Source organism: Mauremys reevesii, unplaced genomic scaffold (genome assembly GCF_016161935.1).
Source record: "Mauremys reevesii isolate NIE-2019 unplaced genomic scaffold, ASM1616193v1 Contig76, whole genome shotgun sequence".
NCBI classification, from domain to species: Eukaryota; Metazoa; Chordata; order Testudines; family Geoemydidae; genus Mauremys; species Mauremys reevesii.
The window spans coordinates 70,524-86,694 of NW_024100891.1; the positions used below are offsets into that span (position 1 = coordinate 70,524).

Consider the following 16,171-nt stretch of genomic DNA (forward strand, 5'->3'; position numbering starts at 1 on the left):
TGGGAGTGCTCAGCATCTCACTCCTGGTGGGTTGACTGACCCTGAATAGAAATGCCAGCAGGGTACATAACATGATACTTTCTGTGGGTCCAACAAAGAACGTTGGCGTAGGTCCCATTTAGCCTTGAAAGCGCAGGCATGTTACAGCTTGGCAGAGCAGGGGTTTTCAAGGACTGATTGCAAAGGAGATTCCTGGGACGACTCTTCTTGCTAACCTAGCTGACATTATTGTTTTGCCTCCTGCTTCATAGGAAACACAGAGAATTCCTGACCACGTGCAGTGGGAGCACATGCTGCTTCAGGTACAAGATGGCTTTCAGCTGTATTGTCACAGCCCTCCCTCCCCCCTCCAAATGTATCAGCTGGGGAAAATATTAATGATAAACTATTCGTTCTAAGCAGAGCTGGTCAAACCATTTCATTTGCAACTTTTGTTCAGTGAAAACTGGCCTTTTTTATTTTCATGGGACACTTTCAAATTTTTTTTTTTAACACAAAACAAAACAAAACCCAACCCAACTGGAAAATGTTCAGTTTTTTTTTTAACTGAAGTTGATTTTTTGGGGTTTTTTTTCATTTGCTTTCCTGTTTGTCTCCTTCCCCCTGCCTCCCCTCCCCCCGCCCCGGCTTTTTCAGTCACAAAGTGGAAGAGGGGAGGAAAGGCCTGGGGACGAGGGATAAAGGGAAGGAAAGGGGGAAAACAAAGAACTGAATAATGGTCATTTTTTATTTTGAAAAGCAAAATATTTTTGTTTCTTTCACTTTTCATGTGTGTGTTGAAAATCAAGAAAACAAAAACTCCCACTTGCTTTGTGAAATGGACTTACCATTGTTCAACCAGCGCTAGTTATAAATAACTCATGCTACCACTGGGAACAACACACAACATAACCAGAAAACTAGCATGCTCATGGTGCTAATGCACCACTGGGGACATTGAAAGGATTCTTTTTTTCTCTTTGCCACTCAAAAGAAAATTTGCTGTGAGAAACCCCAAAAGGAAAAGAGACAAGACAGGGTTTGGTGACTGTATCTCAGGGAGAAGCCTTTCTGCTCAGAAAGAGCTCTTTGCAGCCTCATGTAAATCCAGACAAGGAACACTTTGATGGCGAGTGCTGAAAATGAAAGGAAGGGACCTAGTGACAAATACGCCCAGAAGGTTTGCAGTTCCATTTGGGGTTGGATTACACTCTGGAGTTCCCATTCCAGATCCAGCCTCCTTTGAAATTCTTTGGGCTAAAAAATCAACTAAGATTAGGTTTTCTTGTGAGGTTTCTGAGATTTCCTGGCTGCTGTTCAAAATTAGGGCCTGAAACAGCAAAGTGCTGAAAGTTACTAACCTCTGGCTGACTTCAATGGGAGATGAGGGTGTGACTCCTGGTCCTTTGGGTGTCCACTGACTTAGGCTACAGGATTGGGGAAGGATAGCTCAGTGGTTTGAGCATGGCCTGCTAAACACAGGGTTGTGAGTTCAATCCTTGAGGGGGCCACTTAGGGGTCTGGGGCAAAAATTGGTCCTGCTAGTGAAGGCAGGGGGCTGGACTCAATGACCTTTCCAGGTCCCTTCCAGTTCTAGGAGATCGGTACATCTCCAATTATTACCTTTTATTCCCTGGATCTGATCTCTATATAATCAAAGGGTGTCATGTAAAGCCTTTACTGGATACCTGTGTCACACGGCTCATCATAAGCATTGCACAGTGATTGGATGGATAATATATAAGGTGCTATGGTTCTATACTGAAATTGATGCTTTTAAGGTCTGTGAGTTGGGGCTGCTCACCAGAAAGTGATAAACAAGTTTCTTTCAGGCAGGAGACGCTTATCTGCCTGTGAGTAATTATTCACAGTGGATGCTAATCAACAGAGGAAAATTCTAATCAAGTGATTGTGAAGTCTCCAGAGGAGATTTGATACAAGAAAAACAAGCAAACAATAGGGGGTACCCTGTTTTCAAATGAAGACAATGGATGCGTGGAACTATATCTGGAGGTCCAGAGGTATCTGGCCCCAGGTATCCTTCATCTATTGGACGAACTGACAGCTCCTTGTCTTATGAATGGAGGATGATCTTTGGTCTGGGTGTTTCATGCTGGGAGAGAGATTTGGGGGAGCTATCCTTTGTGAGACAGGGGAATATTTGGTTATCTAAGTTCAAGCTCTAGAAGTGTGTTAGGATTTTATTTTTACGTAACCATTTGTTTACATTAATTTTACTTGCTGCTTCCCAACTCTCTGATCTTTGTCAATTGAACTCTGCTTGTTTTCACTATAAATGTATCTAAGTCCATGGAGCGGTGATGCTGAGGTGAAACTGGTAAGGTGATGTGTAGCAAACCTATGAATTCTGTGAGTGTCCAGTGGAACAGGGGCTGGACGTTGTGGGGCTGCAGAGAGGGCTCGGCGGTTGGACTGTACCGATTGCTTATCTGTAGAAGGAGAGTGGAACCTGGATGGGGTGAGAAGGGCGTGCTTGTGTTTCCTGTGGCTGGCTGAGTCAGGAGCTGACACCTGGCAGGCACAGAGAAGGTTTTCTCATGCTAAGGGCAGGGGTAGTGAGGTACCTCACAACCCTGGGGACCCTCAGGAGGTGGCAGAATGGGTTCATAGCACTTCAGAGAAGGTGCCTGGTCCTTCGTAGTCCAGGGCCCTTTGCTCAAAGTTTACTAGACCCATCCTCCATCCACTATAAAATCACTCCTCAATGGTCAGATTTCTTGGCTCCATCTCATTCTCCAATTCACTGTTCATCTGGATTTGGGGACTGAGAGGAATCATCACACAAAGGTTAAAGAACGACAGCAGAGGAAATCTGGGTTGTCGATGTTTATAGTTCTCAATAGGGAAATAACCTTCCCATGACACCTGAATATTGGAAAGTTTACAAGAGAGAACAAGGAAGAAAAAAAAACACCAAACAAATAAACAAACAAACCCCCACAACAACCCCCAAATTCTTGCAATTAACCATCTGCTTTAACTCTCTTCTTTTACACTCAGTTCCTAAGAACATCTCTGGGGATGATAGACGACAGTGCCTGGAGCAGCCAGATAAGCCTTGAGTTGAACCAGCAGATGGCCAGCTATACCAGCCCCTCCCGTGAAAAGGTTTGTTCTCTGTTAAGGCTTAGTTTCTAGTTAATTTCCCTTGAAATTTGATTGGGGCTGCATAAGGCTTCTCTCAAGGCTTCATTACTTTATATTTTATTCTGCATATAAAATTTGTTTTTACTTGTTCCCTGCTCTCTTGCCCCCCTGCCCTTCCAATATTTGCTTGGACAGGCTGCTTGTCTGTGCTGCATTGTTGGTTCTCTGGCTGGGCTAGATGATGGGATGTTTCTGCAGTATGGGTGCTTGGACTTGGCTATCTTGTTCTTTCCTGAGTGTTGCTGAGCTGGCTCTGTACTGACTGGCACGTTCTGTTACTGGTATCTCAGTGCCGGTCTCTTTCTTTCAGAGTTTCCTGTATAAGGCGCTAGGAACGTCCTTAGCAGTTTGTCAGGACCTGGGCCACGTTAAATCCCAGCTTCATCAATTTTTGAAAGCAACAGATTATATGGAAGCCCCTGAGAGACAGGTGAGGACTCTGTCCCTCTCCCCACTTTACCAAGTAACCCCTGAATGCTTCCTGTGGGGCTCAGCTCTGAGCTGGCCTGGGACAGATGCCATTTCGCTTCATATCCTCTTCATTGCTGTTTCACTCAGCCCCCGCTGCCCATGTGTCTGACGCCTGACTCGCGCTTTACACCACTTCAGCTGAAAGGAAGGGACTCGTGGGTTAGATCCTAACCAGTATTTTTCTTGGGTGACAGGGAGTCATTTCCATCCTTGCACTCTCTGCTGAGAGCCACTTGGACCTCACACTCAACGCACTTCAGGAGTTTGGGGCTGCAATGAGCAAGGTTACGATTCCTGGGTTCATCAGCCGCCTGAAGGTAAAGGAGCCAGGGCTTCTCTCCAACTTCCTCTCCTCTAAACCAGGGGCAGCAGCCCTGGGTAGTGTCTGCTCTGCTCAGCTCGCATTGTCCCCAGTGTGTGCGTTCTACGTGACGCCTGCAGTTAAGCAGAGAGGAGCACACTCTGAGCTGGGGTTCTCTCAAATGATTTTTATCATCTGATGTCTCATGGCTTGAGCGCCCTCCCATGTACAATGTGTGGAACTACCTCAGTCGCTTGCATGGAAAAGCTTTAGGATTTTTAGCATTTTTTTAATCCCAGTTAGTGGCTGGAAATGAGGAGGTGTGGCAAGCAACATGTGGCCAACCAACCTGCTTTAGGTAGACCACCAGTGGGCTACGGATGACAATTATGGAACCTGTGATTTAGAGCAGTGGTTCTCAACTTGTCCAGATTAGTGTACCCCTTTCAGGAGTCTGATTTGTCTTGTGTACCCCAAATTTCACCTCCTTAAAAACTACTTGCTTACAAAATCAGGCATAAAATTATTAAAAAGTGTCATAGCACATTATTACTGAAATTGCTTATTTTCTCATTTTTACCATATAATTATAAAATAAATCAACTGGAATATAAATATTGTACTTGCATTCTTAGTAGTCTGCTGTAAAACTAGGCAAATAGCTAGATGAGTTGATAAACCCCCTGGAAGACCTCTGCAGACCCTCAGGGGTACACAAGTAGCTCTGGTTGAAAACCACTGATCTAAAGGCTAGAGCAGGAGACTAGGCCTCTGGGCTTCCACTGCTGGCTCTGCCATTTACTCACTGTGCAGCCTTAGGCAAGACATTTAGCGCCTGATCTTGTACCCACCAGTGTCAATGACTAAGCTCCCGTGTACTTCACTGCTGTAGGTTCAGCATTTTAGGCTCTCTGTGTCAGAGTTACCTAGTGGGAATGATGGAGATACTAATATCTCCACGCCTCACAGTTATTATATTGCTTAAATACTTTTTGCAAGTGGTTTGAGATCTTTGGCTGAAAAGAGCTTTGCAAGCTGCTATTGCTGCTGTGAGGAATTCCTCGGTCAGCAGCAGATCAGAATTCCAAAGCAAAAGGAATCAGAAGAACTTTCTGATTGTCTAGGACTACCACCATGGGAGAAGAGGCAAGACTCGCAGCACCCTGATGCTGGCCTACAGCAGCGTGGCTGTCCATGCTCCAAAAGACCAGCTTCTCTCCCGAGTAGAGGCAGACATCACAGGGAACATCCTTCTCCATTACAGAGCCAGTGGTCAGGTAAGAGCTTTTGCGTGATAAGTGTCACATAACTCAAATTTAAAACTGTAATGGACGGAGTGTGAGCTGTCACATGTTGTATCATTTTTGTTGCTCTTCTTTGTATTTTCGCTAGGTTTTTCTATAGTCTTCTGAAATTCTGTAGACCCCAGCTACACAGTAATTCAGATGCAGTGACACTCAGGCTATTCAGAATAACACTCTAACTCCAATCATATGGTTGTGTATCTAGCTCTATCTTTTGCTACCCAAGAGAGACTAGTGCTAGCCTGTATGTAGTTGATTTGCTGTCACGCTGTTTCTTGGACTCACTACTTCCCTTACCTCTTATCTGTCGTCTTGTTTGTCTGCGTGTCTGCTATTTCTGTTCCCAGGTGCCTGACTGCTGGTCCTGACTCTCATCTCAGTGCAACCTCTCCACATCACTTTGCCATTCAGTTCTGCCTTGTCTAACTGAGACTCTCACTTAGGCATTGCCAAAAACAGTTGAACCAAACTGAGATCTTCCAGTAGTTCACAAATGCAAATACTACAGAGGATGGCCCTGATAATGACCTCTGCAAAACACCCTCTGGATACCTTTCCTGCCTTTTGGAAGATTTAACAATAGTGATTTCTCTCTGCTCCATATTCACCAGCCAGGACATTTTGAGGATGTGTGTTATGTGGGACTATCAACATTGCTAATAGCTGTTTTGCATTTCGTTTTTCAGGTGCTGGGCATCACTGTTGCGAACAAGGTACATTCTAAATAATCTGCCCTCAGCTCTTGCATTTTCTGTACACAAGTTGCTTGTTTAAATTGCACAGAGTTTGGTTTCCTTGCTACATCAAGCAGGAGTCCTGGCTGCTCTGGTGTAAGTAGGCCTGGATTTATTTGATGAACCTGGGTTTTCTCTTCTTCTGAGGTGGGTGCAGAGCCAGGGTCCTCTACCTTCTGGGGTCTGGGGACACCTCTCTCCTCTCCCGAGGCTAGATTTAATTCCTGATCTTTATCTTCTGGACTCTGGTTCTTCTCTCAGTTTCTCATCCACATCCTCTTGTTTCTCCTTCTCGATTATGTAGGACATGAACCTAAAATTAACCCTCATCCAGAATGTCATGGAGATTAGCTGTGCCATCTTGGAGACCAGAGACTCCCAAGAGTTCGAATTCTCATACAAACTGGAGCTCCTTGGCTACATGTTGGTGAGTGATTAGGAGCTTTGAGGACTGAAGTACAAGAGAGTTTGTTGTAATGTAATGAGACTGGTTTTCTGGGGAGATGATATTTTATCCATTGGCTGTGACTGTACTACTGCAGTCTCATGAGCTACCTGCATGGCACCCAGAATGCTGGGTCCACTCTGAGCTTGGCAGGGATGCTAACATATATTGTGGGCTGTAACTGGAAGGAATGGCTTGTGTCTTGTGAGTTCTCTTTCTGTCCTCTGTATAGCCTGCAGATGGCCCTACAACCCATTTCTGAGGCAGAGAGCCTGCTGGGCACGGTGTCTGTTTATTCCAGGTCTGGCATATAGCCCTGTTTCAGGGTGTGAGAGGAAGGCCTCTCTGCCTTTCAAATCCATTTCCCATTTTTGATGTCCCCATTCATGCATTTCAGGACTTCATTAAACAGGAACCACTGGATTCCCTGGCATCTCCAGTTCGCTACCAGGCAGTTCTTGCCATTGGACATCTGAGGTAGGCTATTTTCTGCCATATTTCTTGGCACTGTGATGCCTTCTTATTTGTTAATTCATGAGTGTCAGGTTGGGAGCAGTCTAAAGCCTGCAGGGTTTGGCTCACCAGGCCGCCTGGGAGCAAATGGGGCAATTTTCAGGGCCCCTGGAGTGGGGTCCTTCACCCGGGGCCCTGGAAAACTCTCACGGGGCCCAGGTCTTCAGCAGCACTGGCCGCGGGGAACTTCCGCCCGGGACCCACCGCCAAAGTGCTGGGCCTTCGCGGCAATTCCCATCGCCAAAGACCCCAGACCCCCTGAATCCTCTGGGTGGCCCTGTGGCTCACATGCTGCTCACCAGCAGGACTTTAGTTCTTAAGGATTTGAATGTGTCCATTTGGGGGTTTGTGCTCGAAAGACACAAGATTGGAGGTTGTGGGGCATGCAGTACAATGGAGCAGAGTTCAGATGGGGAGGGAGGTGTCTGGCTAGCTGGCAGGGGGGAGGAAGCTTGTGGGTTTCTCTAAAAGGAGATTTGAAGTTTTAGCTTTACTTCTAGAGGAGCCAATACTTAAGAGAGGTGCAAAGTGAAGGGTTGTTTGCACTTGGGGTTCTAGATTGGGACAATCTCTAGTCATTGGACCCATTTCTTTTACTTGGAGGTGGTACTGAGTCTAATGCATGACTTTTCTCTCTATCTTTCTTCTGCCAGCAAGCTCAAACCATCTCTGACCCTGAGGAAAACCGTGAGCTCCTTGGTCAGTGCTTCAAAAGTTTATTTCCTTCCTCCCTTGGAGAAGATGAAAGAGGAAGACGGGACAGCAAAGGATGCTCAGCATATACAAGTACGTGACAACAATTCTCCTCCGGCACCATCCACTGTATTTCTGCCCAGCAGGCACTGGGTGATGGCAGTCCCACATGGCCCCCCTGCAAGGTTATAGTTAGCTTTCCCCAGCCCACACACACAAATGATCTGTGCTGAGCCTCACTCCTTCTTTTCTGGTTTCAGTCACTCTATGTGAGATCCTTGGAAGCCCTTGGCAAGCTAGTGGAGACTTTGCTGGAGGAAGAACCAACCGCAGACTGGTTCCAGGAAATGTTTGATGTGAGTAGTCCATTGAACCGTGGTGGAGATTGTTTCTTGTGTTACAGCAGGGAAGAGTCAGAGATTTAGGGGGTCAAGCTTCAGTTGTGGAGGAATTTTCCACAATGGAGTGAATTTTAGGGAGAAAGCACCCAATTCTTCCTGGGATAAGCGGGCATGTGCCCCACTGAAATCCACAGAAGCTATGCCATTTTATGCCAGGGCTGGATTGGGACCAAGTTCTTACAGTGTCATTGACACTACTTGGAGCGGCAAGAAAATCACCACTGCAGTAGCCAAATCCAAGAGAACCAGTTGAAACTGATCACTTCTTCTAAGAGGAATTCATGAATATTGAGTTAAGCCCTGTGTATGGAAACTCATTCAGAGGAAACTTCCTGTTCCTCAGACATGAACAGAATATTGTGAAGGGCTGAGGGGTGGGGAGTTTGATGCACGTTCAGTATAAAAATGAAGTTATAAAAGGAGCTGGGCTGGGGGGACTTCTCTGCTCTTATTCAAATTAATAAAAAGAAATGCTTCTCTCTGTCATTTTGCCAATCAATGTGGGAGAAGTTGCCCAGGAAATAGAACACAGCAGCAGACATCAAACAGCATGCAATGTGCTAGACAGCTCCCATCAGACAGTCTACAGCAGACATCACATACACGGGCCCAGATTCATCTCTCATGTAACTCCTTTGGCTTCAATCACCAGAGGTGAATCTGGTCCCTGGGACTTGTATATCTAAGGGGCTCTTCCATTAGACATGTAATTCCTTTGCTACATGGAGGTCAGATGCTTTGGAGAGGGATTTTAGTGACAATTAAACCTGTTTAAGAGGAACTTTTGGGAGGGACTTTCTGGTACTAACTCTGTCCATTCCCCTGCTCTACCAACAGCTCCTAAGGACATGGTTCAGTTCAGGGAAGGAGTGGGAGAGAGAGAGGGCCTTGCAGGCCAGCACCCAGCTGCTGACTGCCTATCGAGAGACAGTTCATAGCACAGTGAGTATAGCCTTACTCTTCCTTGAGCTGACTTCCCTGCTTACATCAGATCTGACACTCAACGCAAATGCATGAAAACTCTTCCAGGACAGCAGTTGGGATCTCAAGGTGACTAACATCCCTCTGCTTCCGTGAGAGAGAGGTTTACACAACAATGCAGTGACCACACTGCAGGCAGACTGCAAGAAGTAGAGGGAGACAACCGCCAAACTGATGGCTTATTCTATCATTAGATTCACCAAGTCAACAACAAAAGAGCTTCCACCCTAGTTAACAAGATGCCAAACGCGGTCCCCTTTTGGCATTCCAGACTTTGGCTCCCATCTAAACATCCCTGTCTTGGAAGAGAGGGGAGGGATAGCTCAGTGGTTTGAGCACTGGTCTGCTAAACCCCAGGTTGTGAGTTCAATACTTGAGGGTACCATTTAGGGAACTGGGGTAAAAATCTGTCTGGGGATTGGTCCTGCTTTGAGCCAGGGGTTGGACTAGATGACCTCCTGAGGTCCTTTCCAACCCTGATATTCTATGTCTAATATAGTGAGGGGTTACTGGAAACCTGATTCACCATATGTGGGGTTCACTGATCATAAAGTCCCAGATGCTTATCCCCAGGTCAATGTGAATCTCAGGGCTTCCCAAATATCACGCTGTCAGCCAATCCTTAACTAAATCTAAGATTTATTGTTAAAAGAAAGAAGAGTTACAAATGGTTAAAAGATCAATATCCAGACAAGTGACTTTCCATGTTCATAGTTCAGGATCACAACAGTGATGGAATAAACTGCTGGTTTGTAAAAGTCTCTCTGGAATCATCCCAACAGATCAGAATCCAAAGGCAGCTTAGATGTAATGTCTGTTAGTTTTTCCAGGCATTTTCCAGGTTCTTCCAAATGATTATTTGGAAGATCTCTGTCCTATGGCTTACACTGTCCCTGTTCAACATTTAAACGGTCTAGAGATGATAGGATCAGGCCCAAGCCTTCTCTTTTATAGCTATTCTACCAGGCTGACAAGCCTACCTCACAGAAATTGTCACAGAAGGACCTTCCCCCAATGCAGATGGCCTGTTGTACTTTGCTTTGAAGATAATCTTCTATTTCCTGTGCATACACAGTAAACTAGTTACATTCATTCACATAAGGTAATTAGCCGTTCTTCCATTATAACACAGATAGTTAAGCTGAAGATAATGTAGAAATGATTGGTTTCTGAAGTGTCTTACATCTTTGATTTTAAGGCTAACTGAACACCTTGCACACATAATTAAGGCAATTAAGCCATGAAAGGGAATTAGCATCTACAAGCTAATTTATTTACATTGTGAAACTTCTAACCCGGTATAGATAACCACAGACAAATACACTTAGCATCTATTGTTCATTTTTGAATGAGTTGATGATTGCTAGTCTAATGCGTCTCTTTGAAATTCACATGCACGTGAACTGTCTTGATACAGTAGAAGTGTCTCTTGTTAAGTTATTATGGGTCATACACAGGTTGACTGGTCTGCCAGTGTCACAAATGCATTCTTGGTTCTTATGCTCCCAGGATGCTAAAGCTGAATTTCTATGTAATCCGCTAAGAACATAAAACATAAGAGTGGCTATCCTGGATCCCCCAGAAGAATGGTTCATCTACCCAGTATCCTGTCTTCTGACAGTGGTGGGTGCCAGATGCATCAGAGGGAATGAACAGAACAAGGCAATTGTCAAGTGAACCATCCCCTGTTGGACAGTCCCAGCCCCAGCGTCTGGCAGTCAGAGGTTTAGATACATCCAGATCATAGGGTTGCATCCCTGACCGTGTTAGCTAATAGCCAGAGATGGACCTATCCTCCATGAACTCATCTCATTCTTTTTTGAACCCAGTTATACTTTTGGCCTTCACAACATCTCCCTGGCGATGAGTTCCACAGGTTGACTGCATTGTGTGAAGAAATGCTTCCTTTTTTGTTTTAAACCTGCTGCCTATTAATTTCATTGGGTGACCCCTTGTTCCTGTGATATGTGAAGGGCTAAATAACACTTCCTTATTGACTTTCTCTACACCAGTCATGAGTCTATAGATCTCTATCATAGTCCCTCTTAGTCGTCTCTTTCCTAGCTGAAAAGTCCCTGTCTTTTTAATCTCTCCTTATATGAGAAGTTGTCCCATACGCCCAATAATTTTTGTTACTCTTCTCTGTATTTCTTCCAGTTCTAACATATCTTTTTTGAGGTGAGATGAGCAAAACTGCACGCAGTATTCAAGGTGTGGGGGTACTGTAGATTTCTATAGCGGCATAATGATATTTACTGCCTTATTATCAATCCGCTTCCTAATGGTTCCTAACATGTTGTTAGCGTTTTTGACTGCATGTGGAGCAGATGCTTTCAGAGAACTGTACACAATGACTCTGAGGTCTCTTCTTTGAGTGATAACAGCTAATTTAGACCCCATCCGTTTGTATGTACAATTGGGATTATATTTTCCAATGTGCGTTACCCAGTTCAGTACAGGAATCAGAGGCACAATGTTACCAGATGTGCCCATTACTTTGGGGAGGCTCATTAATTAGGGTTACTCTTCTGTGGGGGAAGGGAGGGGTGGGGCGGTTCTGTAATTCTATTACTGTGTTGCTTATGTCACTTGTGTGTTCTACTCCTTCCTTCTACAAGTCCTCCCAATGGAGCTCTCCTGCAGGACTAGGTTCCCAGGGCTAATAAGTAGAACTAGACGAACATGCGTACACACACTAGCAGAGCAAGTCAATCAGCACTCCCCAGCTGATCCCCTCATATGTCCCTGCATTCAGTGGGCTGGGCTGAGCAGCACTTTCAAGCTGGTACCCTCATGTGTCCCTGGTCTCAACAGGCTGGGTTCAGCAGCACTTTCCACTGCTCCCCCCACCCACTTATGTGCCCCAAGTTTAACACATTCCTATCACACTTTCACATTACAATTGTACTGGTAGTAACCCACTTGATGAACAAACCCCACTGTATTTTGGGGTACTACAGGGATCTTTAGCTTAGGTACAAGAAGCGTCGCTGCAGAGTAAATGGGGGAAGCTAAAAACACAAAAGAGTAAAATTCAGAGAGAGAGAGAAGCAACCAGCTGACCCATAACAGTTATTGATTGAATCATAGTGATAACCACACCAGGAGGGCTAAACAAACATAACAGCTACATTTTAAAGGTTAATACCTGAGGTAGGAAAGAAAACAGAGAGAGAGAGAGATGGATCCCACCCACTCCATGAGGCTTGAACTGGTCGGGGTTCCCAGGTGATGGTGGTCGCTCAGGGTCCTGAGTGCTGAGACAGGCAGAGCCCCCATCACGATCAGTCAGGAGATGGAATCCCAGTGGAACTGATGCAGAGTTTGGGCCTATACATCAGAACCCTTACCTGGGCATAGGTAGGGTTTTGTAGAGAAAATACAATGGTTCAAGGGAGAACACTAGATTTGTTTATGGGTAAACTGATGGCTCAAGGGTTTTCTTTAGGCTAGTCAATAGGAGCTGATCATTCTTGGCTATGGGTGTTGTTTTCTTCCGGGGAGCTCACAAGGCAACTAGGCTGCTTCAGTATTTTGGGATATGAGTCAAAGATTTATTACTAGAATTGGTCTGATAATTGCTGAGCTGAGTGTGTGCAGGCGTAGGTTCATTAGCATCTGGAGCAGGGATTCCCATGATTCAATGCGTCCCTGCTTTTCTGGTCCCAGAGTTCAGTGCGGTTCTCTGTTCTTCATTCTTTATGCTAATCCCTATTCCATCTTTCATGCAGTTGAGGCTAGAGAGTTGTCTCTGTTCTTCATTCTGTATGCAAATGGAGATGTCTTAATCTTGTCACCCTTGTCAGGAGGCATCTAGGTGTGTCTCCCCAAATCCTTCATTGTTCTCTGCAAGCCTTTTCTCTGATCGGTTTTGGTTCAAACAGAGATGGGAATTGGGGTGTCCTTCAGGAGTCACACAAGCTAGATACTGTGCCCTGGTTCCCCAAAAACACAGAGCTGACTGGTATCAACAATAAAGATGGCAAGTGAAGTCTAGTACAGCTGGAGAACGTTCATTCTTCATTCTTTTTTAATTAGACTCAGGAAACTTTTCATCAGTTTGGATCTCTGATTGGAGCAATAGCACCATACAGCTGTGATTCACTGGCCACATCTCGTCAGTGGGTGGTTGACTGTATCAGCTGCCTTCTCTGTATACAAGGTGAGGAGACCATTAGCAGGTATAAGTAATTCTTCAGCTTCTTTCACTGTTGTAATGTCCATTTTTCTGCCTGTCTAGTTCTTTCTGTCCTGTCTGTTGGCACTTAGATAACAGAGTGGTGGGCATCTTGTAAATAGCTCATTAGAAGAGACGATTATGATGTGTAAAGAGTGTGGCACACTTCTGGGAACTGTACAAATAATAAATGGTCTGCACCAGGTAGATAACTGCTCAGTTCCTTAGGGCTTCTACACAGGGACACTAAGGAGAGTTAATCCAAATGAACTAAAGGTGTAAATTTTAAAGTGTCATTAAACACGTGTGGATGCTCTGATTCTGAATGAAAATGGCCCTTCTTAATTTAAGTGAATTACATGAATTAAACTAACCTGAAAAAAGGCCCCTTTAATTCTAAATAAGTGTGTCCCCAGAGGTGTTTAATGAAGTTTAACTAATGCAGTTTGAAAATGAATTTGATTAGCTTTCTTGACTTCTCCATGTAAACAAGCCCTTGGTACTAAACATTTTCATTCTCTTTACCCTGCCACTGGCTGTATTGAGGGGTTTCTGAATAATTCTTTAAACAAAAGTTCTTGCAGCAGCCCTCTGTCATGAGCATTCAAAGCTATTGGAGTAAGTGTAGGCCATTTTCCCTTTGTGAAAGAGTGACAGGGGTAGGCAATCTATGGCACGGTGCCGGGCGGCACTCAAGCTGATTTTCAGTGGCACTCACACTGCCCAGGTTCTGGCCACCAGTCCGGGGGGCTCCGCATTTTAATTTAATTTTAAATGAAGCTTCTGAAACATTTTAAAAGCCTTATTTACTTTACATACAACCACAATTTAGTTATATATTATAGACTTATAGAAAGAGACCTTCTCAAAACGTTAAAATGTCTTACTGGCACGCGAAACCTTAAATTTGAGTGAATAAATGAAGACTCGGCACAGCACTTCTGAAAGGTTGCCGACCCCTGGAGTAGGATGTTCTTTTCACCTAATGGGATAGATCTTGGTTATTATTTAAGGCCATTTCCAATTAGGGGTGACCAGACAGCAAATGTGAAACTCATGCAGGACGGGGTGGGGATAATATGAGTCTATATAAGAAAAAGACCCCAAAATTGGGACTGTCCCTATAAAATTGGGACATCTGGTGACCCTATTTCTAATTATTATTAATCAGTCCTAAAAACAGTGTTGGTGATTCACAAACAGAATAAGGGATTCCAGTCTTTGAGTGTACAACATAGAAATCCCAGCATTGTTTAGAAGTGACGGATGAGCATGGGTTTCCTGCCGAAGGTTTTGTCCAGCCCCATCTTGAGAGTTTGGTGGAGGGATTCACCTCTACATTGGAACCTCACATCTACCTGCATGAGTTGTACTTGAATGTGAGATTAGATGTAAATAGTGAGAGCAGAGACACTACTGAAACCAGACACCCCCAGAAAGCTGCTCCAAGCTGAATACGATGCTTGTTCAATCCTGTATCAGTCACAATAACATACCACTACTGTTAACTTTCAGACATTTAGGGTGTAATCCTGACTCCATTATAGTCAACAGGAGTTTTGCCATTGACTTTGATGGGGCCAAGATTTTACACTATGCTGATAACAGCCTAGCACATGGATCCTCCTGTATGAATATCCATGCAGTAGAGGTTCAGTTTCATTAGTCGTTACAGTACTTTTTTTCCTTTTCTCCACTCCAGGCCAGCCCATGAACCTGGGGTCAGCGGAGGAGGAGCTGAGATGTCTCCGTGACGAACTAACAGCAGCTCCGGACCCCGAGGCTCTGTTTCAGGCATCTTCCAAAATGGCCAGGGTAACTGACTCAAAAAACTTGTGCGGATGTTCTAGTGACCAGGCACCCTTCATTTTACATTTACACTTTCATGATGCCTTTCTGTACTTGGAGCGAGCTGTGGGTGCGGGCATTCGTTGCTAGTAACCAGCAAGATGCTTTTCATAGATGTGTGCCATGAATGCCATGTAAAATCCAGATTCCACAGAATGTTGCACGCCCATGAAAATGCACACGCAGATGCACACACATGTACCTATCCAGCTATCCATGAGAAAAACTGTATTAGTGGAACATCAAGCTGAGAACCCATCCAGTCTTCATTCTGTCACCTTGTGGGTTTGCCTATATTTGTGAGCATGCCTCTCTTGACTTCATTGTATATGTTGTAAAAAGATGCAGTGTATCTAAGAGAATACAAACTGGAAACTTACCTCCTGCATAGCCGGTACAATGTTGTGCTAACTGTGCAACAGAAGCTTTGCCTCGAACCTGATCTCATTAGTGTAGAATACAAAAATGTAGTATATAGACTATGGAGAGAATTTTAATCCCAAATGGCTAGCTGGACATGAGGCTAATTAACAAATTGTTAATTAATCAGAGGGGTAGCTGTGTTAGTCTGGATCTGTAAAAGCAGCAAAGAGTCCTATGGCACCTTATAGACTAACAGACGTATTGGAGCATGAGCTGTGGGTGAATACCCACTTCGTCAGATGCAATTTGCTGATGCATAGATCTTTTTCCATAGAGAAATTAGGCCTCCATTTTTACAAGTGCTGGAGCCAAACATCATTGCAGTCTCTCCTGTTTTTGATTTATTCCCAGGTTGTTAGTGAGTACTTTCCCCCAGAACAGGCCACAGCCTTTATTGAGGCCACAGTGGAAAGTATGCTGTCTGCCAGCCCCACCTGTGCCACGGCAGCTGGACTGTGGATGAAGGTTATACTGAAGGAGTGTGGAGATGCCATGCTCGATAAGGTAAAACGGGAAACTGGAGAGGTTTTCTGCCTAAACTCGAGGCTTTTAGATCTTTGCCCTCATGTGTAATGAACAAAAATCTTGCTGTTTCTCCCCCTCGGACGTAGAGTCGATTCCATCTCTGTTCTCACCCTAAACTAGGCAACGGCAGAATCAATAGCAATAGACAGAGAGAATCCAAGGGAAAAGGAAGATGGTTGGTTATTTATTTGTCTGGCTTGTTGCCACA

General features: G+C 44.7%; 2 long non-coding RNA genes across 2 annotated transcripts; both read left to right on the forward strand.

The window, feature by feature from the left end:
• Positions 1–3,514: 3,514 nt before the first annotated feature.
• On the forward strand, positions 3,515–5,103 carry LOC120394723. Its single transcript, XR_005592384.1, has 3 exons — positions 3,515–3,577; positions 3,813–3,935; positions 5,044–5,103. It is a non-coding gene; the product is annotated as an uncharacterized LOC120394723 (long non-coding RNA).
• A 62-nt stretch (positions 5,104–5,165) lies between these two features.
• LOC120394724 lies at positions 5,166–6,859 on the forward strand. The gene is made up of 4 exons (XR_005592385.1): positions 5,166–5,196; positions 5,910–5,936; positions 6,262–6,384; positions 6,800–6,859. It is a non-coding gene; the product is annotated as an uncharacterized LOC120394724 (long non-coding RNA).
• The last annotated feature ends 9,312 nt before the right edge of the window (positions 6,860–16,171 follow it).